This window comes from Peromyscus maniculatus, chromosome 10 (assembly GCF_049852395.1).
Source record: "Peromyscus maniculatus bairdii isolate BWxNUB_F1_BW_parent chromosome 10, HU_Pman_BW_mat_3.1, whole genome shotgun sequence".
Classification (NCBI taxonomy): domain Eukaryota; kingdom Metazoa; phylum Chordata; class Mammalia; order Rodentia; family Cricetidae; genus Peromyscus; species Peromyscus maniculatus.
Window position 1 is genome coordinate 87,581,548 of NC_134861.1, and position 24,772 is coordinate 87,606,319.

Consider the following 24,772-nt stretch of genomic DNA (forward strand, 5'->3'; position numbering starts at 1 on the left):
CACACACACACACACACACACACAATGCACTGTGAATTCTAGAAGATGTGAAAAGTACCATTTCTTCTGAACCTTTTACACGATTTTATAAAGTTTAATTTGCTGACTATGAATCTAATTTATGCCAGCCATTGTCATATGTACTTGGGACTCAACGGTGATTAAAAAAAACAAGCATGCTTGTCCTCATGGGGCAGACATACTTATGAGAGAGGCAACAGATGGCACATACAGCATGCCCAGTTACACGTGTACAGTGCACAGCATGCTGGAAGTTGGCGAGTGGTCTAGGAAAAGAAAAGCAGGTCAGACGCCAAGAGGCCCCTTCTGTCTCCTCCATTCATAAAATTCCTTACATTCCTCCCAAGAATATTAAGGACAAACTTCTCATTTTCAAAAACCTGCGGAGGAAAGGGCTCTTTGGGCGTTGAAACTATACCATGCCTATTCAGTAAGGAGGACTCACAGGCATCCAGGTCCACCTTACCTACAAAATCCCTCTGTCCCCCACTCCCAGGGAAAGGTGAGAGTGTTAAGGGCAGCCAGTGAGTAGAAAGAACCCAGTCTCGTGTGCTTTGTGCAGCTTTCCCACCACAGACATCCATCTCTAGTCCCAAACAAGCACCCCTGCCAGAGGACATGTGCAAACCATTAAGGAAAGTCCCGCCCACTGGGGCTGTCCGTCAAGGGCTGCAGCTCATCAGTGGGTAACATGAAACCCCCCATCATTGGGTTTGTTTTGAAAAGGTACTCAGAGGAAAACAGGATGTGCCAGCATCGAGGGGCTCCTAGCTCTTGGAGAAAAGGAAAAATAAAAACATCACATTCTGTCAAAATCCCATCTAGTATATTATCTTCAATTCCTTCTTCACAAGTATCGAGGGTGCATGGTGATGTTCTGGACCAGGATCCTCCAAGGATGAGGCATAGTGTGACATGGGAAGTAACTTGTTCAAGTGACTTGTTCTTCTTGTTCTGCCAATCAATGGCAGAAGAGGAAGAGACAGGCAAGCCTCCTCCCTTTGGACCAGAAGGTTCCACAGTGTTGCTTCCTTCCCGAGTAGACGTCAATGCTCCTTCAAACAAAGGCGACCTCACTGACTGCCAAAGGGGCCAGGCAAGGAAATGGGAAGGCAAGATGGTTGTGAAGACATTTCTGATGGGCAGTGGAACTCTGAAGTGAGAAACTGGGAGACAAGATGGAGCTGCGAGCAGGGTTGATCTGAGCAGTGGGCAGTGGGCAGGAAAGCAGTCTTGTGTGTCTGGTTCCTCTGCTCAATGAAGAGGGATTCATAGACATTCCAGAATGAGGAGCTTTTCTGCATCAAAGTAGTCTGCCCTGACTGTGAGGGGAGTCTGTATTTCACAACTTTCCACTGCTCTAACAAAATACACGAGCCCGGGTACTTTATAAAGTGAGTTGTGTACTATACTAGGGAAGAAGAAAGGGGACTAACCAGGGAAAGAAAAGGAGCCAGCTGGGGTGGGGAAGGGGCTACGGGGAGGGCAATGGAGCAGGGGAATGAATGAGAACAAAGTATGTGACGCGTATGCATGAAGATGCCATGGTGAAGTCCATTATTCTGTATGTTAACCTAGAAACAGTAAATTTTTTTGAGAGAGTCTCACTTTGTAGCCCTGGCTGGCCTGGAACTTGCTATGTAGACCAGGCTGACCTTGAACTCATAGAGGTCCACATGGTTCTCCCTCCCAAGTGCTGGAATTAAAGGTGTATGCCGTCATACCAAGCCTAAAAATTATTTTTTAAAGATATATGAATGTACTTGAAAAGTATATATACATTTATATATACATATATGTACATGTGTATATGTATACACTTTTATATACATTATTGCTCTTTTATAACTGCCATCTTCAGAACTAGCCAGGGTCCCAGGAGAACCACATTAATGCTTTTCAAGGTAGGATTCCCAGTGGTCAGTCCATTGCTTTAGATCATTAGATTCTTCCTAAAGGCGACACCACCCACCAGGATCATCACACTGAAGACATAATGGCTAACACCCAAGCCCTGAGGCACACACAGACTGTATCAGAACCTCAGCAGCATCGCAGCCAGACCAGAGGACCCTAGGCTTCTTGTCCTTCTGCATGTGACAGAAGGACACTAATGCCTGACTACTGAGAGGGAAGAGATGACTCTGCTGCCTCACTTCAGGCTGTGACAAAAGCAGGGAACCCCGACTCTTCCCAAAGACCAGGCACTATGCTGAGTGGGTTATGATGTTATCAGCTCCAATCTTCCAAATCAGATAGGTGTCTATTTCAGAGCAAAAGAAACTGAGGCATGTAGCAGGTTGTGTGGAGTAACTAGTTAATTTCAAATTCTCCATCACAGAGGGTAGTGGCTGAAGTGTGGGCTTTGCAGGGGTCATCTCCCAAAAGGTAGACCTGCCCGTTTGCTCCTGTTCCATTGCATGCTGTAGAATGATTGACAGGTTACTCAGCCTCTCATCTGTAAGGTTGGACTAATAATTACAGCATCTTCATGATGATTCGAGAACGTGATAGTGTCACTTCAGGCACAGTTACAATTGTGGTGAACTACTTACTGGTTTAACCACATGCAGTTGCTATTGCTTTTGGAGTGGACCCAAATAGTCAGAAATCACATGCTGCAATCTCATTCTGTGACTAGGCACCCCCATCCCCCTGGAGACTTAACCCAGAGCTTAACCTAACTAAGAAAGCACTCGACCACAGAGCCACACCTCAAGCATCGGCCTCAGTTCTTTGTAGATGCCAAGATGGGTTGCTTACTCAGCATGCTTTAACTACTTCACCATAATTTAGAGAGGTTTTACATGCCTGTTTTACCTCCCCTAGAAATCCACTGAGATTTCTTGTACTATGACCGAGCATCCATGAAGACATGGGCTGTACATATGTAGTTCCTGGAACCAACAACCTGTTGAGTTTATTGTCGGAAAGAACTTGGAAAGATTTCAAGTCAGCTTAGACTGGACAGAGCGGGACTATGAGGGGATGTCTATTGACCCCTGGCTCCTCGTTTCCCCCAGGAATATTGTTGTTTGAGGAAATGGCATTCCCACACTAGAAGGCTGCTGGGGACAGACAAATGTCAGACATAACCATTTGTCATTCTGCGCCCTGGGAATTGGAGATGAGGTCTTGGTCAGCAGCAGGAAGATGTTAAATTGGACACATTCAAGATCTTGAACTCTGGCAGGCAGGGATAGGAAGGGAATGCAACTCAGATGTGGCCTTTGGGGAGGCTCTAATATACAGAGAGGAAAACAAGACAATTTTGCCCTCTTTTGGGTGTGTGTGGGTTGTCGAGACAGGGTTTCTCTGTGTAGCCCTGACTGTCCTGGAACTTGCTCTGTAGACCAGGCTGGCCTCGAACTCACAGAGATCTGCCTGGCTCTGCCTCCCCAGTGCTGGGATTAAAGATGTGTGCCGCCACCACCTGGCAATTTTGCCTTTTTAAAAGGAAAGGTGTGTGTGTGTGTGTGTGTGTGTGTGTGTGTGTGTGTGTGTGTGTTGGAACTCCTTCCTCACTCATACTAAACAAGTGTTGTATCACTAGGCTACCCACCCCCCACTCCAGAAGACTGTTTTCAAAGTAATACGACTGTATCTATAATGCGAAATCTACCAGGAGTTCTCTTTTTCAGGTAAGATTTTTATCAGAATTGTCTACTGTCTGGTGGCCCCCACCCAAGTTCTGTTTGTAACTCACGTGAATCTCAATCCTTGCATTTCACATTAAGAGCTAAAAATAGCTCTGGAAGTCAGGTGGAGCATTCTGGAGAGGCAACCTCTGTAGAGAGACAGTCTCTAAATGAATTTCTTCTCGTCTTTGAAGCACAGGGACATCTTGGAGACACTGTAGACTCACTCTCTGAATGGCGCTTACTGCTGTTACTGTAACTGTCCTTTGTGTGTGGGGGGGAGAGTCATCCGTCTGTGGGCGTGTTCCTTCCGTTTTTCCACACCTGAGAAATAATCTGCAAATCTTAATACTATTCTTTTTCAAGGAAGTTCACAATTGTCCGTGAATTTTACATGCTTCACACACACACACACACACACACACACACACACACACACCCGCAGCATCCCAGACAAAATAAAAATCCATTTACGTACCCACAAACTCAGACACACTTAGAGTCCCGGTTTCTGTGTGTGCTATTCTTTCTTTGTGTCTATGGTTACTGTTAAGCTGACCCCTACAGTCTGGGGCAAATACCAAACTTGAATCAAGCACTGCCTGGCCATACAGCTGCAAAGGATTGCCGTTTCAGGGGCTCGGGCTGGAGTACAATGCCTTCAGCTGGCTGCAGTTTAGGGAGCCTGCGACCAACCGCTCTGCCCACAGGTGGGCTGCAACGCCCCACTTTGCGGGAGTTGAAAATGCAGTATTTTGTCTTTCATTCTTCCAGCACGTTTATCCATTTTCACATCTGAAGTGATTTTTTTCCCCCAACATTGGATTTCATCGTTTCAGAACGGTGACCGTAAAAAGGTCTTTCTTTTGTATTTGTGTCTCCCTGTCTCCCAGTTTCTGTAAGAAAGTCTTGCTTGCAAAAACCATAGCTAATTAAAAACTGCGTCCCACCAGCTGCCTAAGGGATCTCTCTGAACGTCTGGGACCAGGCAAGGGAGGTGAGAAAGAGATACCATGGTTGCTAGTGCCACAAACACACCCCCGCCCTGTGCGTGGCTTTGCCTTCCCTGCACAGCGTGTTTGAGAGGCGGAGGACCCTAGGGCGGGGAGAGAGCTCCTAACCCTGACAAACAGCTCCAGGGTGCAGGGAGCGGGGCTGCCCGCCGGCACCGTGGAAACCGGCTGTCGGGTTCCGGCCAGCCAGTGGCCGTCCCCGACATCAGGGGGCCTGCTCCTGTCAGCCAGGCAGGCCGGCGATTGGCTGGGGAGAGGGCAGTAATCCGAACTGCCTTTTGTGCTGGGCTAATCAGGACAGCGCAGGTTCCCGGAGCTGAGGTGCCTGGGTGTCAGACACCTGTGACTTAGCTCTGTCGCCCTGGTGCCGCCTCTGCAGCCGGGAGCCTGCCTCTGCGCCACCTGCCCAAGCCGCCAAGCCCGGCTGGTGGGCCAGCCTGGCTGCGGGTCACGCCGGACAGAAGTAGCCAGATAACCGAGGACAGTGGAGGTGCCCGAGTCCCCTCTTCTGTGAGGTAAGTTCTGTTTAAGTCGCCTGTTTCTTCCCGATTGATCCCCACCGAAATGACAATATGGAGAAGGTAAACTGAAGAGACACAGTGCTTTATGATGAAACCCACATGTCCGGCTGGCAGATATGCCTGCAAAATAATAATACGAAGCTTATAAGTAAGCTGTAAAGGGTGGGAGGGACGTGACAGATCACGGCGACCCTCACCACTCTGTACACTTTTTTGCCGCGGGATGAGAACTCACTCCATGAGAGTAAAGGAACTTTTCATTAAGGCCAACAGATCTATATCCTGACTTCTGAGAAAATACAAAGTTAGGGTGAACATCTTGGCCGGCTCCGGTGGTGTCCGACCTTCAGGCTTCCCATTCTGGTCTGAGCTAAGGTGTTTTTTACAATACTCTCTAACTTCATCTAGTGTGATGTACACGCCTTCTTGTTTTCAGCACGGGTGGGGTAGTGAATTCTTCTTCAGCCAGGGGATCGGGTGGTACCGCTGGCCTGAGTGTGTCCCTCATCCCTCCCTGGGTTCCAACATCTAAACTGGAGCCGTAGAGAGGCTTAGAACAGTGGGCCCTGGCTCCTACACCCTACTCTGGTTTCATTGTATTGCTAAATCGTTTGACAAACCCTTCAGGTGGGAACCTGGGCAGCCATTAGAGTACTTGTTATTTGAGGAGTTAAATACAAAGATTAGTGGTTCGAAACCAGTGTTCCCATTTGCCCGTTTTTTGCCCTGACAAGGCAAGGTGTGGTTTAATCTTGGATTTTAATTTACTTTTAATGAAAATGCTCTACACATGATAAGGATCCTTTTATAAGTCCTAGATAGAATTCTGAGTTGCCTTTGAGCACCTTCCTGAAAGGAGATGTTTACCAGTTCCCAGAGATTCTAGTTAAGTAGTAAACCTCTGGAGGGAAGACAGATAAAGAGAAGGTGATAAGCGTTCAGAGAGCCGTGGAGCTGAAATCTATGTTAATCATCCTGAAATATGCCTTCTCCTCCAGTGTTTTAATCAGTTGGAACTTTCCATCTCTGCTGTTAGCTGACCTATCTTTATAAAAACATTTCCCACAGCAGCAACATACAGCTAATGCATGTAAATACTAATATGATTGCTTTGAAAAGTAAGACCACCAGAAGTGACATTACCTATCGGGTAAAACGTGACCGCCACACCATCATTTAATATAATATGTGTACATTTGGTATATTTGGTTGGTGATGGTTTAAAATATAGGTTGATATGTAGGTGGCAAGATAATATACTGTGTTTTTAAAGTTTTGGAAGAGTTTGAAAGAAATAAGCATTGAAATAGAAGTTAAGTGGCCAATATCTAGCATTGGTTCTTATTTTAAAATTCTACCCTTGGCTTATGAATTACAACCAAGAAAACACATAAACCAGAAGTGATGTCCTGAATTAAGGGTTAGTCAGTTTTTGCATTGGAAGGAACAAATACAATCTTTATCAGTATTTTTTAAATAAAAAAAAATCACCATAAAAATCTCAGTGTTTTTCAGATGCAAACAGGATTAAGTTGAAAAAATATCATCCTTACATTCCATATTGTGTATAGAAAGCCCCTATATATCTGTGCAGAGTTGAGAGCACCCCAAATATATAACTCAACCCCACATTAGTAAGTGGGGTAGACACATAGCTACTTCATTCCAACAACAGTATCTTTAGAGAGCTACATTGGAGTGTGTGGGGATTAAGTATCTAAATTTATTGTTTCCCTGGAGACGACCATTTTTCAAAGTCTCCTTCCTGGAGCTGTGGAATGCCTGCTCACTCCCTCCTCGGCTGTGTGGTGCTGTGGACAGCACACAAAAGAACTGCCCAGCCCCCTCCCCACATGGTGCGCCCCACTGACTGGCTTGAAAGGTTCGGCCCCGTGAACAGAGGCCTACAGCTGGCAGATACTTCCTCTTAAGCCACTGTCCCCTGTCCCTGCCTTGGCTCCTGGCTGTTCAGGGCCAGGGAGGCTGGTGAGTTCAGAAGCTGAATAGCTGGCCGGAGTCCTCCAAGGCAACCCTGAACATAGCATCCCCACCACCTGTAGACTTCATTAAAAACGTCACCAGTTGTCATTTGGTTAGAGCAAATCTAAGCATGCTTTTATAAACCATCAAACAGAACAACCTCACAGTAATGATTCAAATGGTTCCCTTCTGGGGACAGTTGGGAAACTGTCCTCTCAGGTGGGAGACATTGGAAGGCAAAAGACCTCAGCAACCTCTAGCCATTTTGTTCCTCGTTAGACAGACTGATTCAGGAGGGACAGCCACATGACCATGGCAGCGGTGTATCTGTGGCAAATTCTAATCCCAGGGATGGGAAAGCCCTCCACAACCGGACCGGTTGTCACTGCTGTCCCTGCAGGGTCAGGTGAGCCCCTGGCGACATGCTCGCCTGGAGGACCTCGCTTTAGCACTTCAGGCCTGCTTTGCAAGCCAAGCAAACTCTGGGATGGACTGTCAATGAAATCCACCCCCAGAAGCTATGGCTTCCTTTTTGTTGTTACTGTTGTTGTTTTTACCAGCTTCCAAAACTCCAGCATGAGTGATAAAGCTATCAGGGAGGGGACTGTAGCCACCAAAGCCTCTGGTCAGCCCTGGGGACAGCCACGCAGGTGGTGGGCTCAGCAGAGGGACACCAGGGGCGAGGCGAGCAGCCGGCTTCTCCCCTTATCTTTTCCTTCCCAGCAGCTGAGGTTTAGTGACCTCACTTCTAGGCCATGATTTCTCAGTTGTTCATCCATCATGCCTCGCTGACTCCTTCATCTGATACCAGGTAGGTCAGGATGGCTCTCCTGCTTTGGAAGCCAGAGAAAAGGGACAAAGCAGAGTGATTTGTTTGGTTCTTCTAAAAGGTAGAATAAAAAATGCGAACCACTTTCTTTTGTTTTTTTTCCTCTCATGTAGCCCAGGCTGGCCCCACATTTACTATGTATCTGAAGATGACCTTGAACTTGTTTCTGAGAGGCCTGAGATTAAAGGCTCCAGCTGCCTTTTTCTTTTTTTCCTTTTTAAAAAAGGAAATTAGAAAGCCTTCAGCTTTTCTTACCCTTAGCCCTTCTGTCTCGGCACTAAAACTGCCTCCAACGAGAAGAACGCTGGTCGTCTTAAGTGGATCACTGCGCCGAGCTTAAAGACAAATGAATGGGTACAGCGAGGTGTGTCCAGGGGTGTAGACACAGGTCTGCGCCCACCTGGAGCCACCTCTAAGTGAGGTGGCACCCTTTCCCTGGAAAGGTCTGATCGTGCCCTTTATAACCCATTTCCACCAGGGCCCCTTGAGCAGAGAAGCTGGCGTAGGAGCTGCTGAGGAGCCAGTGTGAAGGTGGCTGGCGGAGCTGCCTCTGAAGGTATGCCAGGAATGTTAATGGTATGCCTGAGTGGCAGGCTTCAGAGCCCTGGCTTGGTCTGAGAACCGTTCTTGTGGCCATCTGTTGTGGCCTAGAAGTCTCATAGCAACGGTGGTGTCTCAAGAATGAAGGCCCCCCCTTTGTAAATTAAAATTAACTAACACAAAACCCAAAATTGCTCCACTGCCCAAGAAGAATCAGGACAGGATTCGGATTCTTTCTACAGGATGATGAGCGTTGCAGGAAGAAAAGCCCCCGCATCCTTAATTTCTGTTCTTTAAATGAGCAATTTGTACTTGCTTTTGAGGTCTTCATTTTCCCTCCCCAGGGGCAGAATTGCTTTTCTTTTTTAAGGGAGGTGAAAACTAGTTACTCAAACTCAAAGCTGTGAGCAAAATAATTGGCAAAACTATGGCTTAGGTTAAAAAAATGATTGGAGTGTTGTGATTTCAAAATGATTGGAGTGTTGCGATTTCAAAATGATTGGAGTGTTGCGATTTCCCTGGTACTTGTTCCTAAGTCTATCAGCAGCTGCATCCCCTCACCCTTTGTGAAAATGTGAGCTTCTAACCCTTTAGTAGGGGGCATGAACTTCAAACAGATACATTTTACTGTGACAGTTTATGCACTCAGGGAGGAAATTTCTTGAATCTGGACCTCAGATTCACTGTGGACCTCAGGAGGGGAAAGAAGTAATATTTGTAGTTCCGCTTTTGTTGTTGTTGTTAATTGATCAGCCATTAAATTAGCCATTGCCAAGGCCACAGTTATGTTCCAGAGTGATGAACACCGCGAACTGCTGAACACCTGTAGCCGGGCACACCCCTGGCGCAGGCAGAACTGGACTGGAGTGTGCATCCTGCCCTGTACTGGGCTGGCTTGGGAAGGTCTGCAGCCTCTGAGAGTGGGCCTTCACTTGCAGATGGGGCTTCTGCACTGTATGAAAGACAAATACAATGCATAGGAGGCACCTGGAAATAGTCCTTGAATTTGACATCCAGAGGAGGTTGTATACTGACCATGCTGTTGCGTTACCATGGGAAGACACTTTCAGGAGAATGTGGACATCTCCTTCGTGTTTTTAGTTTGGGACATTTCCCAGTCGGACCACAAAATACTTCGGGGGTGGGGGGTGGGGTGACTGTATACATATAATTCCTGAACACAGGATGTATATGCAGTACCAAGTTGAGGCCTGGAGTATGTTATTCAGGCCCAGTGTCCCACCCCTGGTGACTTAAGGCAGTTCCAGGAAAAGGCACTGGCTGGGTTTGTCTTCCGGAATGTGGGATCCTAAGGCAGGCAGGCTCTCTATGAAAGGCATGTCCACTTGCCCACTCTGGACCTGTTCTCTCTCATGTAAAATTTAACCAGCAAACACTCGGAGTGTCCTGCCTGTGCCAGTTGTCTCTCTAGGTGCCGGATTTAGAGCTGTGAACAAAAGGAAACAGAAATCCTGCCATGAGTTCCAGTGAAGGATCACAGATTAAAAAAAAAAAAAAAAAAAAAAAACAAAGAAAAAAACTCGTGTTGATGGGTTTGAAGTGTTTATAATGAAGGGTGCTGTTTTTCTAAGACGTGGTGGGAGAATTCATATAGAAGAGGATATTTGGAAAAAGACCAGAAGGAGGTGAACAATTGAGCTGTAGGCTGCCTAGGAAGCAAGGCATATGCCAAGGGAAGTGTCGGTGGAAGACCAGGGGAGCCCATGATGGAGGAGGTGGGTCCCTCCAGAGCAAACACTCATGCCAGAAGGCAGGCATGTAGAAACCTCTGTCTGTGCCTATGGAGCTTCTTCGCTCAGAGAGCAGATGTAAAGGTTCAGTGGGTGAGTTTGTCATTCATGGGGCCTAGCGCTAGGAAAACCTTCTTCATGCTGACTGGCTGTTGCCCATTCATTTATTGCTACTGTGACTGGGGTTTAGAGACGGAATGAATGAGTGTGTGCCGCAGAGCTGTGTTCTGTCTGAAAATGTGTCGGTCGCTACTAGAAATGCTGCAGGAGAAACTGTGGGCCCAGGGCCAGGGGGCCAAATTATTGAGCATTTGCTCAAGAATTTGATTTATAAGATCTTATAAATCAAATCTTAAAACTCCAGACCTTAGACCCTTAAGTATTCACTTTTCTCAGCTAGTCAGGTCTCAACACTGTCTTCCTTCATATATGTGGAAAACCTTACTTAGAAAAAACCAGGCTTGGAGCTGAGTGGTCACGCAGTGGTTAAAACATTTGCTGTGCAGGCGTGAGGAGCAGAGTTCAGATCCCCACAACCCGTGTAAATGCCAGGTGGGTGTGGCCACCTCCTATAATTTCAGCCTCAGGAAGTGCAGACTGGGATCACCAGAGCAAGCTAGCTAGGGAGACTAGCATATCGATGATCTCTGGGTTTGACTGAGACACCCTGCCTCACCGACTAAGGTAGGAGAGTGATGAAGGATGCTCTTCACAATGGGTCTCCACATGCATGCACACACACAAGCACCCACACATCTGCAAACCAAAAACAAAAACAGCCCATGAATACACAAACACGCACAACACACATACTCATGAAAAAAAAATGGAAAAGGAAAAGAAAAACTGCCCTTGTTTAAACAAAGTCATTGTTCTTATGAAGATACCAAATCCATACTCTCAGGGACAGGTATATTTCGAGATTTCAGGTGCCAATTTCAGCTAAGTAAATAAATAAATAAAGGCTGCTGAATCCCACTGAACTTCTCATGTATCATGTGGTGGTGTCTGAGTTTTGATACCGATCCCTGCTCCAGGCCACAGGATCTTTTGGGAGGATCTTGTCACAGATCTCATGACAAGGGGTCAGTGTGTTTTCCACCCCCATATAAAAGCCTCTCAGGACACTGTGGAGCCCTTTCAGAAGGACCTTCTGGACACCCCTTTGCATGTCTAGATTCTGTTGTATTGACCTCTCTGTCTGTGAACTTGAACAATCTGGCCATACGTCATGCCCATGATAACTGGTTCAGGAAGCTTCAAGAAGACAGGGGATGTTTCCCTCATTGGTCACTGGTCGGGAAGACTGTCATTGGTCAGGATTGCCCTTGCGACAGAGCCAGGGAGAATACATGTTCAATAGCCACATGAGTCTCTGTCAAACCATGGGCTCTCATCATGGGGGATGTTCTTAGAGAGGGCTTCAGTCACCAGAGGGCTCTCAGACATTTGGTTGAGACTTTCACCCACAGCGTTCCTTCCAAATCCTTGTTTTTTCCCCAGATCTGTTTCTTAAGACAGATTCTTCTGGAACGGTCATCCCGAGTTATCTTTGGTCACATGTTAGTCAGGAGTTCTGAGAGCAGGAAGTTGCTGATGGGAGAAGCTTTGATTTACTGTAGGGTAGTGGCCCGGGACGTCATCCTCCTGCAGCGGCCGCCCGGGTCTAGCTTCCTGGAACCGTTGATGTCGCAGTGTGCCTCTGTCGCTCCCAAGACCAGTGAGTTGTTCTTTCACTGCTGCCGGCTGCCAAGTTACTCAGTTAAGGTCAGTGGTAGACTAGAACTCATGTTCTTTTCTGAACTAATGCTCCTGTGGCATTTATTGTCTTCCGAACGACTTACCAAAACATGCTAACTCTGCGTGTAGCCATAGGACAACATGGCAGCTTCTATTCCCATTTGCTAGGTTAAACTATTGAGATATCAAGTAAGAAATGAGTCAGGCCGGGCGGTGGTGGCGCACGCCTTTAATCCCAGCACTCGGGAGGCAGAGGCAGGCGGATCTTTGTGAGTTCGAGGCCAGCCTGGGCTACCAAGTGAGTTCCAGGAAAGGCGCAAAGCTACACAGAGAAACCCTGTCTCGAAAAAACAAAAACAAAAAAAAAAAAAAAAAAAGAAATGAGTCAGGATCACACAGTGGTTGAGCTGGGATTTGAACCTGGGCTGTCTACCAGTGGGTCGGTGCTGCTCTTGACAGCCATGCTAGATTTTGCCCACAAGACACTTTTGTCTAATGCTGTGCCTTCCACACCCTGTTTTATGGTGTTGGGACTAGAACCCAGGACACTGTGTACGGCAGAGAAGTAAGTGCTCTACCACTGAGCTACATCCCGAACACCATGTACCTTTGATACTTGTCCTAGCTTTCTTGTTGATTGAGAGGAAAATGCCGTATGATCTACCATTGCCTTTTATTGCCCTCTGTAAGGCTAGAGAACACAGCCAGTTTGTTTCCGGTGCCTAGGTTGGTGCCTGGCACTCTCAGATACTCAAATATTTATTAAGTGTGTGACGTGAGTAAACAGCTGTAGGGCCACAGAAATGCCGTCCCAGTCTCCAGAGTCCTGGAGACATACAAGGGACGTGATTCTGCAGAACTCTTAATGCTGAAAAGTTAAAAACACCACCAACAAAACCCCATAAAGATAGAGTGAGGCAGCGAGGGAGACTCTATCAGGACAGTTACATGAACGAGTGTCGACCATTTCAGCCCCCATTACGTGCTCTTTGGTATTTTAATGAAGAAACCACATCAGCACTGGAAGTACTGCCCCCAAAGTACCTGACGTCAAACTGACACCCACTGTGTGAAGTTTGGAAAAGCAACAAAATGGGGGATTCCTGAAGAATCTTGTCTCCATAAATCAGGGCCCTAGTGTGTGTCTTGGATTTGGTTGTTTAGCAAATGGATACGGAGACTCACAGATGTGTCATGGGAGAGAGAAAGCCCGGGTCTGGCCAGCGACAGTGTCTGTGGGAACATTTATGAAGAGGGGTGTTCTCTGAGAGGAGATGGAGGCAGTGTGTGGAATCCAGCTGTGGAGAGTGTAGTGTCCATTATAATGGTGAGCTGGCATGTGCTGTTTGAGCTCACTGAGAAGCCAGTTCTGGGAGCCGGGTTGTCCCACCCCCACTTCAGAACCAAGTGTGTTTGTTTCAGAGTGCCCTCCAAGGTCTGGGGCTGGGCCCAGCCTCCCCTCCCCCCAACTCTGTGACAGAGTGGGAAGAGGACAGCAAAACACCCCAATAATAACAACATAGTGTCCTTGAGAGCAGCTAGGTCAACCATTCCCAAGATGCTATTATTGTTCATCCCATGACGGGAAGGTGGGCGGGTGGGTGTTCATGCATGAGAAGCTTATCTGTGAAGATGGGGAGGAAGACTCTGTCACCTCCACCTGGCTGCTTCGTCTTCCCCAGGCAGTTCCTGCTGGCTGTCACAAGCCCAAATTTGATGTCATCTCTACCTCTTGGTGTTTGTTCTTTTTCTTGGAAGCCTCACCTGAAGGGATACTCTGCTCTCTCCCGGACTTTCTCTGTGAGGACTCCAGCTGCCTTAAAAGGAGCTTCTACAATCAGTCTCTACTGGATGTTTTGAGCACCCAATTTAATATCATCTATCTATCCATCTGTCTATCTATCTATCTATCTATCTATCTATCTATCTATCTATCTATCATCTATCTATCCATCCATCCATCCATCCATCCATCTATCTATCTGAAGTGCGATCCTACTTAGCCTTAACAATAAAAACCCGGACTCAGATACCAAAGGTGAAAGCTGAAAGATCAGAGAAACAGAACAGCCAGCCACCACAGACTTCTTACCTCTATCAATGCTCAGACCGAATGGGGGCGATCCTGTCTCTATGAATCCTCAGACTGAATGGGCCCAGATCCTGTCTCTACCTACCTTATATTCCTGTCTCCACCTTTCTAATGCTGGGATTAAAAGCATGAGCCTCCCAAGTGCTGGGATCAAAGATGTGAGCCTCCTAAGTGTTGGGATCAAAGGCGTGCACCACCACCACCTGGCTCTGTTTCTCTTTTAGACTGAATCAATCTCATGTAGCCCAGGGTGGCCTTGAATTCCCGATCTTTCTTCTCCCAAGTGCTGGGACTAAAGATGTGTGCCACCATTGCCTGGTCTCTATGGTTGACTATCAGCTAGCTCTGCCCTCTGATCTCCAGACAAGCTTTATTTGTCAGAACACAAACAAAATATCATTCAACATCTATCATCTATCTGTCTATCTATCTATCTATCTATCTATCTATCTATCTATCTATCTATCATCTATCTATTATCTGTCTGTCTACTTGTCTGTCTATTATCTATCTGTCATTCATCTATCAATCATTTATCTATCATGCGCTATATTTTCTTTTACTTTGGCTTGCTATAATAAACTCACTCATGCCGGGCGGTGGTGGTGCACGCCTTTAATCCCAGCACTCGGGAGGCAGAGCCAGGCGGATCTCTGTGAGTTCGAGGCCAGCCTGGGCTACCAAGTGAGTTCCAGGAAAGGCGCAAAGCTACACAGAGAAACCCTGTCTCGAAAAAAACCAAAAAAAAAAAAAATAATAATAATAAAAATAAAATAAACTCACTCATTCAAAAACAAAAATATACCTGGGCATGGTGGCACACATCTTTCATCCCAGCACTTGGGAAGCAGAGACAGGCAGATCTCTGAGTTCCAGGACAGCCAGGGCCACACAGAGAAACTCTGTCTGGAAAACCCAGCCCAAACCAAAACAGCACCCCCCCTGAAAATCTGGCTATCTCAGATCAATCTCCAGACTGCAGAACAGAGGTTAAGCCTTCTACAGTTAGAAGGCCTGGGTGTGAGCCTTAGTTCTTTTCCTTGATGAGTCTATAATGCTAGATAAGTTACAGTCTATAGACCTTCTAGAAAGTGAGGAGCAACCAGTGTCTATCTTATTGGGTTGTTGTTGGGATTCAATGAAGTAATTTGCTTAAACTTGAAATATTGCCCGACACTAATAGGAATTCAATAAATATCACCCCCCCCCCAACCATCAATTTTGAGTCTCATTGTGTAGCCTCTGATTTGAGGCTATCCTCCTGCCTCAGCCTCTGAGTGCTGGGGTTCCAGGCATGCTTCACTGTGTTAGCTTTAATGACTATTTAGTAAGGAGGGAGCTCTGTTCTCTCTCCTGTTGGGTGGTCTGGTTGCCCATTTCAGTTGACTTTGGCCATCCATCCCATCAGCCTCCCTGCTTCATGGGTGACATGATGCCAGTGTTAATGGCATCGCGAGGCCATGGAGGCTTCGGGCTTGTCTGTGCTTCCTCTTAAACCCTTTGCATGAGCCCCAGGCATCATGCCCTCACACAGCCTGGCCTGAGGAAAGAAAGAGAGAGTCCGGGTTTTGTATGTTGTGTAAAGATTGAGAAAGAGTTTGAGGAAGCACTGCTCAGTGATAAACAGTGTTTGCTTAGAATGTGCGAGGCCCCGGGTTTAGCCACAGCCCTGAAGTGGGAGGAACGAGATGAGGAATACATTTGCCACCCTCCTCACTGTGAACTGTGCTGTGGGTCAGATTTCCTATTCAGTCTGTGTCCCATACCCGTGTCTACACTAGCAACAGCAGTGTCATCACTGTGATTGGCATAGATCAAGTGTGACTCTCTTGGGGTCATAGAAGGATCCAGCATCCTGAGCTCAGGTCGATCTGATACTGTAGGAAAACTGGAGTTACGTTTGTGAGGGAAGAGGGGACAATGACTGTGGAATGACTTTTCAGTCACAAGGATCCATGTCAAATAAGCATGTAGGCCGGGCAAACCAAAGCGCTTCTTTGGACTCTATTTTATTGCATTTTGAGTTTAGGAGAAGGCAGTCACTTCCTTCTGAGGTAGTGACTCTGGGATGGGGTCGGTTTGAAGCTCTACACTCTGCTTGAATTTCTATGTGTGTTCCCAATTCATGCATGTACATACACACACACACAACACACGCATACACACACACACAATGAATTATGTTGATTACAGATAAAAGTGAGGAGTAGATGCATGTATGCCTCATTTTCATCACACACACACACACACAAACACACACACACACACACACACACACACACACCGTAGAGAGAGATGTCTAGAGGGACAGACACTCTGATCAAACAAGGGGTGATGCAGGACTGGACGGGGATGAGGGAGAGCCTGACATCTCTCACTCCCTGAGGCTCTGTCTATTCCTGGACTTAACAAGAAAGTCCATTTTTTCCCTTAAATGTCCATGTGAGTTCAGTGCCACTTACGTCATTTGCAATAACAGCAGCAACATCCCTGTCCTCCCGTACGTGCTGGTATGTGTCTCTGGGTTACTGAGGAGCCGTCACCAGGCTCTCTTCCTGTGTCCACAGCTCTGGAGCCTTGTCATCTGACTCACAGCCTGGGTCCCTGTTGCACTTTCCACCCGCAGTGACCTGCCTGGTTCTCACGGCTGGGGAAGACAGTTCCAACCCTTTCCCAAAGGCTCCATGGGGCCATGTTCTGCTGCAGTCAACGTGAGAGGCAGACAGTAACTTCCGTCTCTATCATATACATCTCGTGTCTTCTCAGTCCATCCTAAAGTAACTGCTTAGGAGGCCAGCCGATTAGAAAACCCATTTGTCATGGGCTAGAGAGATCACGGTTAAGAGCACACTGACTGCTTTTCCATAGGACCCAGGTTCAATTTCTAGCACCCACATGGCAGCTCACAACTGTCTACAACTGTAGTTCCAGGGGATCCGACACCATTGCAAAACATGAATGGACATTAAAAAAAAAAAACCCAACAAAAATAAAAGCAATAACAAAAAAATGGGATAAAAACAAAACACATTTATTATAAGTAAAATGACTTGATTTCAGATACATAAGTGACTTGGACACGAAGCTAAAATCTGGTACCTCTGTTCTTTTGTGATGACTGATATAGATGAGAATTTGGGATCTGAGACTGACCACTGGAGCTGAGTGAAGTCATGAATGAGAGTCATGTGGGCATCAGAGGCAGGCCAGTTGGATGAATGATAAAGAGTCCTATGAAAACTAGAAATGTAAGATGCTAAGTCTGTAAGTCAGCAAGAATACTGCTCTTTAAAAAAACGTTTTTTAAGACATACTTACTAAGAAAACATCCAAAGTGTGTGTAAATAGTGGATGCCGTAAATTCTGTGTGCCTTAGATCCTTAGGGGCGGCTCAGGTTCCGTAGACTAAGACGGGGTGGGGGAGGGGTGGGGTTGCTCAAAGAAGTGAGCAGGACCTCCTAAGGGCCAGCACGGTCGGTGACAGATGTACTAGTGAACTTGTCAGGAGGGGACAGGAAGCCGAAATCCAAGATGTTTGTTCTCCTTAATCATAGGTTAATGAAGTAATTGCCAAGTGAGATCTGGCTTCTAGCTATTTGAGCAGGGATTATGTAATGTGAGGAAGCAGGCCTCATGGCCTAATCTCCAGGTTGCTGGGGTGGGGGTGACGGAAAGGCCTCCATCTTACCCTGTGACAAGCTGAAGAAAGCAAGAGGCAGTGCTCGCTCGGCCTTCAGTAAGTTTCTCTCTCTAATCGCCCAGGTACTGTGACATGTGACAGGCTCTGTAGCCCACAGCCCTGAAAGCCGGGGTCCTGCCGCCAGAGAATTCAGCATCTAATGTAGGGAAGAGGTTAGAAAGTCTATAATTCTAACAGGCACCAAATAAATCAGTGAATAAAACAAACAAATAAATAAATGTAATAGAGCTGAAGAAACAGCTCAGTCAGCACCTGAGTTGGATAACAAAACTCTCCTAAGAATGTATAGCAATGTACACCTGTAAGGCCACCACTGGGGGAGGCCGAGACAGGTAGGACCCTGGGGCTTGCTGGACAGCCAGGCTAGCCCAATGGGGGAGGTCCAGGCCGGTGAAAGACCCTGTCTCAAAGAGGGGGTGGGTAGGGACTGAAGAGATGGCTCAGGAGGAGTTAGGAACACTTGCTGCTCCTGGATTTGATTTTTCACACCCACATGGTGGCTCACAACCATCTGTAACTCTAGTTGCAAAAGGCCCTGCCACCCTTTCCTGGCCTCCACAGGCACCAGGCACACACACGGTGCACAGTCATACATGCAGCGCACCTGTGCACATAAAAAATAAATAAGAAAATTAAAAAACAAAACAAGGTTGATCTCTGGTATCCATAGGCACACATATACACATGCACACACATGACCATATGCATACAAAGCCATCCAGAAACATGAAGACTGGGGATGTAGGTCAGTGATAGAGAATATCTCTAGAATGCATGATGTTCTGGATTCAATCCCAGTACCATCAAAACAACAACAACAATAAAAGCTTCTTTAAAATTTTTTGGAAATTTATTTTAAATGTGTAAGTATTTTGCCTGCATGTATGTGTACCACACACATGTCAGGGCCCACAGCGATCAGAAGAATGCATCAGATGCCCTGGTCCTGGAATTGTGGATGGTTGTGAACCGGCATGTGCATGCTGGGAACTGAACCTGGGTCCTCTGGAAAGAGCAACACGTGAACTTAACCACTAGGCCATCTCCTCAGCCCCCACCGAAGCTTCTTAGAGAAGGATGGCTGTCGGGGTCTTTGAAAACATGGATGGGAGTTTGGCTCTAGATTTGGAAGTGAAGGTCTCCTAGACAAAGTAAACAGCTTGTTCCAAGGCAGATGTGTGACGAGAACCTCAAGTCAGGGATGTAGGTGAGTGGTTCATTTGTGATGTGCTTAAAAAACAAAACCAAAACACCAGGGTGGAGATGCCCAGGAAGTGGGGTGGTTGCTACAGTCCAACCTAGGCTTCACTTCCTGGTCCAAAGATGCCATTTCCTAATCTGCACAGGTGCCAAGTGAGCTCGGGTCGGCCTGTCTGGTTACAGCTCCCCTTCCTGGAACCTGTTTGAGGGTGTGGGTGAGACTAAGCAGGACCCAGCAGTGCGGAGGAGGAGGTGATGAGAACTAGAAGAGACTCAGAGATAACAACTTCAGACCTGGGTTCCTAAAGACCACTCCGGCTGCATGTTGGTGTGTCTTTTTATTGTTCTTTTTTGCTTTTGGTTTTCTGGTGATAAGAAGCGACCCCAGGGCTTTGTACATGGTAGATAAGTGTTCTACCACTGAGCCACATCCCCAACCAACCGTTGGCTTCATTTTGGAAGGTGGATTTGAATTGGGCAAGTCTGGAGTTAAACCACAAAGAGAAGATGAATCTGGATGAGAAGTAGTGGGGGCAGGACTTACAGTCAGGACAGGGCACAGCGGTGCATTTGGTCCTTGGAATGATGGGGCGACAGGCAGCTGCTTGAGTGAGGGGGAGCAAGAGTGGATCCTGGGTTTTCTCTTTAGCTGCCCAGGGGAAGGTTGTCATAATCCTGCAAGGACTGATAAAGCCAAGAACTTTGACACAGTGTGTGGTCAGGCTCTCGCTGTTGAATAATAACAATAAAAGTTCCTTATGTAAGTGTTGTGGTTAAAGATTAAAAGCAAGGCTCAGTACCAGCTCGGGAGCCAGAGGAAAAACACCCTGGTCTTGCGCTGTGTCCCTTCAGAGAATGACCAATTGTTATAAAAGGAAATCATAGCTGTCTTTTGGGTTAGGATTTCTTTCAAGTAGAGCAAAACCCCTAGCCATTCAAATCAGGCCATTCAAAATAGGACACACAGAATGCTTAGCTATTTCATCACCCTTGTTTATTCTTTCCAGACTAAAAGACTGGGAATGCAGTTTGGTTAAGTAGAACGCTTACCTAGCATGCCCTACATCCCAGGCTCAACCCCTGCTACCACCCCAAAAAGAAAAACAAAATCCCCCCATTTCACACTCATCTCTAACTCTCCAAACCACATTTTTGCCAAGCACGGTGGTACATACCTCTGATCGCAGCTAGATGGAAGGCTGAGGCAGGAGGACCGTGGATTCAATGTCAGCCTGGGCGACATCTAGAGAGCCTACCTCAACCCAGATGCTAAACCTAGAGTTTGCCAGCCCCTTCCCATGCCTTCTGCAGAAAGTGGCGTTTTGGTTTTGATACTGTACTTAGCCGGCAGCGTTCTTCCTGGGCCCTGTGCTTGTCATGATGGTCTTGGGCAGAGCTCTGTCAACATGGAGCCTCATCTACAGTCATTGCCAGTGTCCCTGTTCTTGCTGCCAGTGACTGGTGTGGCTGCTGTTCCTGTGACGAAGGCCAGTTCCAGACGTCAGGAAAGGTTGGTCCTCACTTTTAGCCTTCGCCTAGTCCTGAGGTTACAGACATCCACTAGATGGCAACTGTATGGCCTTCTTGGTGGGTTGGCCCAGGAGAAGGAGTTAGTTGAATGTCACGTGAGTCAGAGAGCAGATGACCTGCGTCACATGCTCCCTCCTAGTGGGCCTGGAGAGATTGTACTGATTACACTCAGCATGGAAAAGCAGATCCCCAACCTGCAGAAACCACGAGAAGAAAGGCAGAAAAACATGGTGACTGGTTGTCACATGACCAAGATGTTTTCCCAAGTCTTAGAGGCCACAGAGCTACATTTTCATTACATTAACAATTAACAGTAGTTAACTAAGACTACTGTGAATACCAGCCTGTGGTGCGGGTAGTTAATAGAACCGAAAAAAATGTACTTCATTTTTTATCAATATTCTTATCAAGAAGCTGTCTTATCGTGCACTTTGGTCATTGTTCTGGAATGTCCCTCAAGGTCCTGCCAGTTTTCATTGCCTATGGGGATGATATAGAAACTTTTAGAAATGCTCCTGTTTTATGTTTTCACCAACTAAAAAATGCTTTTATGGTTTAATGTAACTGAAGACAAACTCTGGTGTGCGTTTACCTCCCCTATAAAAAGGGGAGCAGTGAGAATTCAGGAAGTAATATTGTGATGGGATCATCCAGGGTTAGGGCTGGGGAGGTGGCTCTGTGGATAAGGCACTTGCCACACAAGCAGGAGGAAGTGAGTTCTAATCCCCAGGACCCATATGGACACGGTAGCACATGTCTGCGGTCAGTGAGGTGGAGACAGGAGACTCCCGTGAAGCCTTGGGGCCAGCTGATCTGGCCTATGCAGAGGCAAGGGACCAAGGGAACCTGCCTTAAACAAGGGGGAAGAAAGGGCTAACAGAAAGAGTTGTCCTCCGACCTCCACATATGTGCTATGGTGTGTGCACACCTGAATTCACACATATCTCACATACACACACACACACACACACACACACACACACACACACACACAGTTGAAAGGAGCTCCCCTTGTTTTCTGATAATTGAAATGATGTCCCCCAGGCTGTGTAGGGAGTTGGGTTTTTTGTTTTGTTTTGTTTTGTTTTTGTTTTTGTCTTCCCACAGCTTCAGTCTCCTCTTGTCTAGCTCTCCAGTTACCGAACAATCCAGCCAGATTCTGGGGAGACTGTGGGTGGAGAGAACAGCCGGGTCGGCCGCACACTCCCCGCACACTCCGGTCTCTTGAGGGCCCTGTGCACACACAGCTGTTCCTTGGCGCTGTTGGAAGCCGAGCTGAGAGGCCCTTCGGAGAGGCCTGCACATTTCAACACTCCTCCAAGGACAGGGAAAGTTGGCTTTTCAAATGCCGGCCCAGCCTGAAGCCAGCCAGGGGCAACTGCCACGGCCTCTTCTCCTAATTTCTTCCATCTCTCCCTGAGTTTGCGAGCCATTTATTGAGCATTACTGCCCCAAACCCCGGGATAAGTACCAGCCGTGATACCAAAAGAGAACTAAAGAACAGCTAGAAAAAAAATTATGAAGCCCTGTCAGTATCAACTTACCTCAAAAAAAGGGAAGAAATGTTAAATAGTGAGTGTTTCTCCCCAGAGTTCTGGTCTTGTGAAATGCACAGTGAGAGCCCCTGGCCTCCATGTTCTCTCTCTCTCTCTCTCTCTCTCTCTCTCTCTCTCTCTCTCTCTCTCTCTCTCTCTCTCTCTCTCTCTCTTCCTGGTTTTCCGAGACAGGGTTTCCCTGTGCAGCTTTGCACCTTTCCCGGAACTCACTCTGTAGCCCAGGCTAAAAACTCTCAAACTCACAGAGATCCACCTGGCTCTGCCTCTCGAGTGCTGGGATTAAAGGTGTGCGCCACCACCTTTTTTTAAGGGAATAAGGTACATAACTTTTATTAAGACTTACCCGTATTGGGGCTCACAGAAAATACGTTGGTTAGCAGTGAGCAGATTAAATGGGACAAGGCCTTTAACTAGGAAGCCGAGGCAGGAAGGCCTCTAGTTCCAGGCCAGCCTGGGCCACGTCAGTGAAGCTGTAGCTCAAAAAAGAAAAGGAACTTAGGAAAGAACTGAGCTGGGCAGATTCAGTCTTGTTTACTTTCTAAGGAAATAAAGCCCAAGGGTGTGTGGTTGTAAAAGGGTTTTTATGGGAGGCCACTGTTTGAACGGATCAAAGCAAAATGGAGTTAGTGAACTTAGGTTCCATGTAATCAAACTCGGAAATGGGCCCGTTTTCCAAAAACCTGGAGGCCACTCTTACGAGCCAGTGAGATATGAGCAAGTCTCCATATGCTCATCCAGTGGAAAGAAAACATGGAAGTGATTCTAGAAAAAGCCAAACTGATTGTTAAGATATACTCTGTGTGTGTGTGTGTGTGTGTGTGTGTGTGTGTGTGTGTGTGTGTGTGTGTGAGAGAGAGAGAGAGAGAGAGAGAGAGAGAGAGAGAGAGAGAGAGAGAGAGAGAGAGAGAGAGATTTTATCTTTTAAAACTGGTTTTCCGATGTGCACGATGTACGGAACTCTAAGAGTGAACTGACCATGTCATCAAGGGCTGTGGACGCTCATCTCCGCATCAGCTGCCTTCCACGGCAGCTTTCCTTCTCCCAGAGCAGGGCCACCGGCCTCCTTGCAGGCAGATCCAGCGGAGGGAGGTCGAGCACATTCCCCGAATCTCACTCTCAGTTCCCTTCCCCTGAACTTCACTCTCCTCCAGTGCAGGACCCTTATCCTGCAGAGCACAGTCAGATAAGAACTGGTGAGGCTCCCAAAGCCCACAGGTTACTAATAACATAAGTGTGATGAATAAAATAACTGCACAGTGGGAAGTCACTGCTGATGTCCAATTAGCTGTAAGATTTCAAAAGGCATACAGTTAATAATCTTTCTTTGTTTCTTCCTTCCTTCCTTCCTTCCTTCCTTCCTTCCTTCCTTCCTTCCTTCCTTCCTTCCTTCCTTCCTTCCTTCCATCCTCCCTCCCTCCCTCCCTCCCTCCCTCCCTCCCTCCCTCCCTCCCTCCCTCCCTCGCTCCCTCCCTCCGTGTCTCTCTCTCTCTCTCTCTCTCTCTCTCTCTCTCTCTCTTAAGATGGTGTCTTACTATGTATCCTAGGCTAGCTGGAACTTACTATGTAGTAAGTTCTAGACTATGTACAACAGGCTGGCTTTGAACTCACAAAGATCTTCCTGCTTCTCCCTCCCAAGTGTTGGTGTCGGGTGTGTGCCACCAAACCCAGCACGGTTAATAATCTTAATATGTAATAGCTTTTAAATCGAATTCCTCTTGGCTAGCTTGGAGGAAAGCAGATAGCTCTTACTGTGGTAGGTGTTTTTTTGTGGGTTCAGGCACTTCAGCCAAATTCACTGTGCAAATGAGACAAAGAATTAGGGGGTCATGGGGCTAAGGATGAGTCAGCCAATAAAGCGATTAGCACGGAAAAAGGGGGACCACAGTCCAGCCCCCCGAATCCGTTATACCCTGGTCCTATACTCCCTGTGTTGAGGAGGTGAGATGGGGTACCTGGGGTCAGCCAGTCCAGCTGGATTAGTAAGTTCCAGTTTAGGTGAAAGACGCTGCCTCCCCAGATGCGGTGGAGAGCGGTGGGAACCTCTGGCTCCCGTGTGTGTTTGTGCACATGCGCAGAGTTAGGAGGTTGGGTGCCCAACCCACAAGGGCTAGATTCAAGTCCCAGCGGATGCTCTGACTGGGCGGCACTGGGGAAATCATTCTCGCTGCCTCAGTTTCCCGATCTTTGACGTCATCAAAGTCATAGTATTATCCTCAGGAATAATAATAAGGATTAAATAATCTAATACATATCACAAAGCACTCAGTGTGCCTTAGTCGTTTTTTATGGTAATTGACCTTACCATCATCACATTGTGTTTTATCATCATATATTTGTACTAAGTGTGGAAGTGGTGTTTGGGTCATTGCAACTGTCCCATGTCCAAAGTGACATAAAGGCACTTGCTTTAAATGACTTCATGTTCCTTGAGACACTTACCTTTTTTTTTTTTTTTTTTTTTTTTGGTGGGGGATGGATGTTGAAACAGGGTTTCTCTGTGTAACAGCCCTCACTATCCTGGAAATCGCTTTGTAGACCAGGCTGGCCTCAAACTCTGCCTCCTGAGTGCTGGGATTAAAGGCATGTACCCACACCTGGTGAAACACTTAACTTTTAAGAACATATTCTAGGCCAGCAAGGTGGCTCAGCAAATAAAGGCGC

The 24,772-nt window shown here is 47.0% G+C and overlaps 1 protein-coding gene across 2 annotated transcripts in view; it reads left to right on the plus strand.

Moving 5' to 3' along the window:
* The window catches only part of Shroom3 (shroom family member 3), a 318,788-nt gene that overhangs the window by 144,824 nt on the left and 149,192 nt on the right, over positions 1 to 24,772 (plus strand). The window lies entirely within an intron of this gene.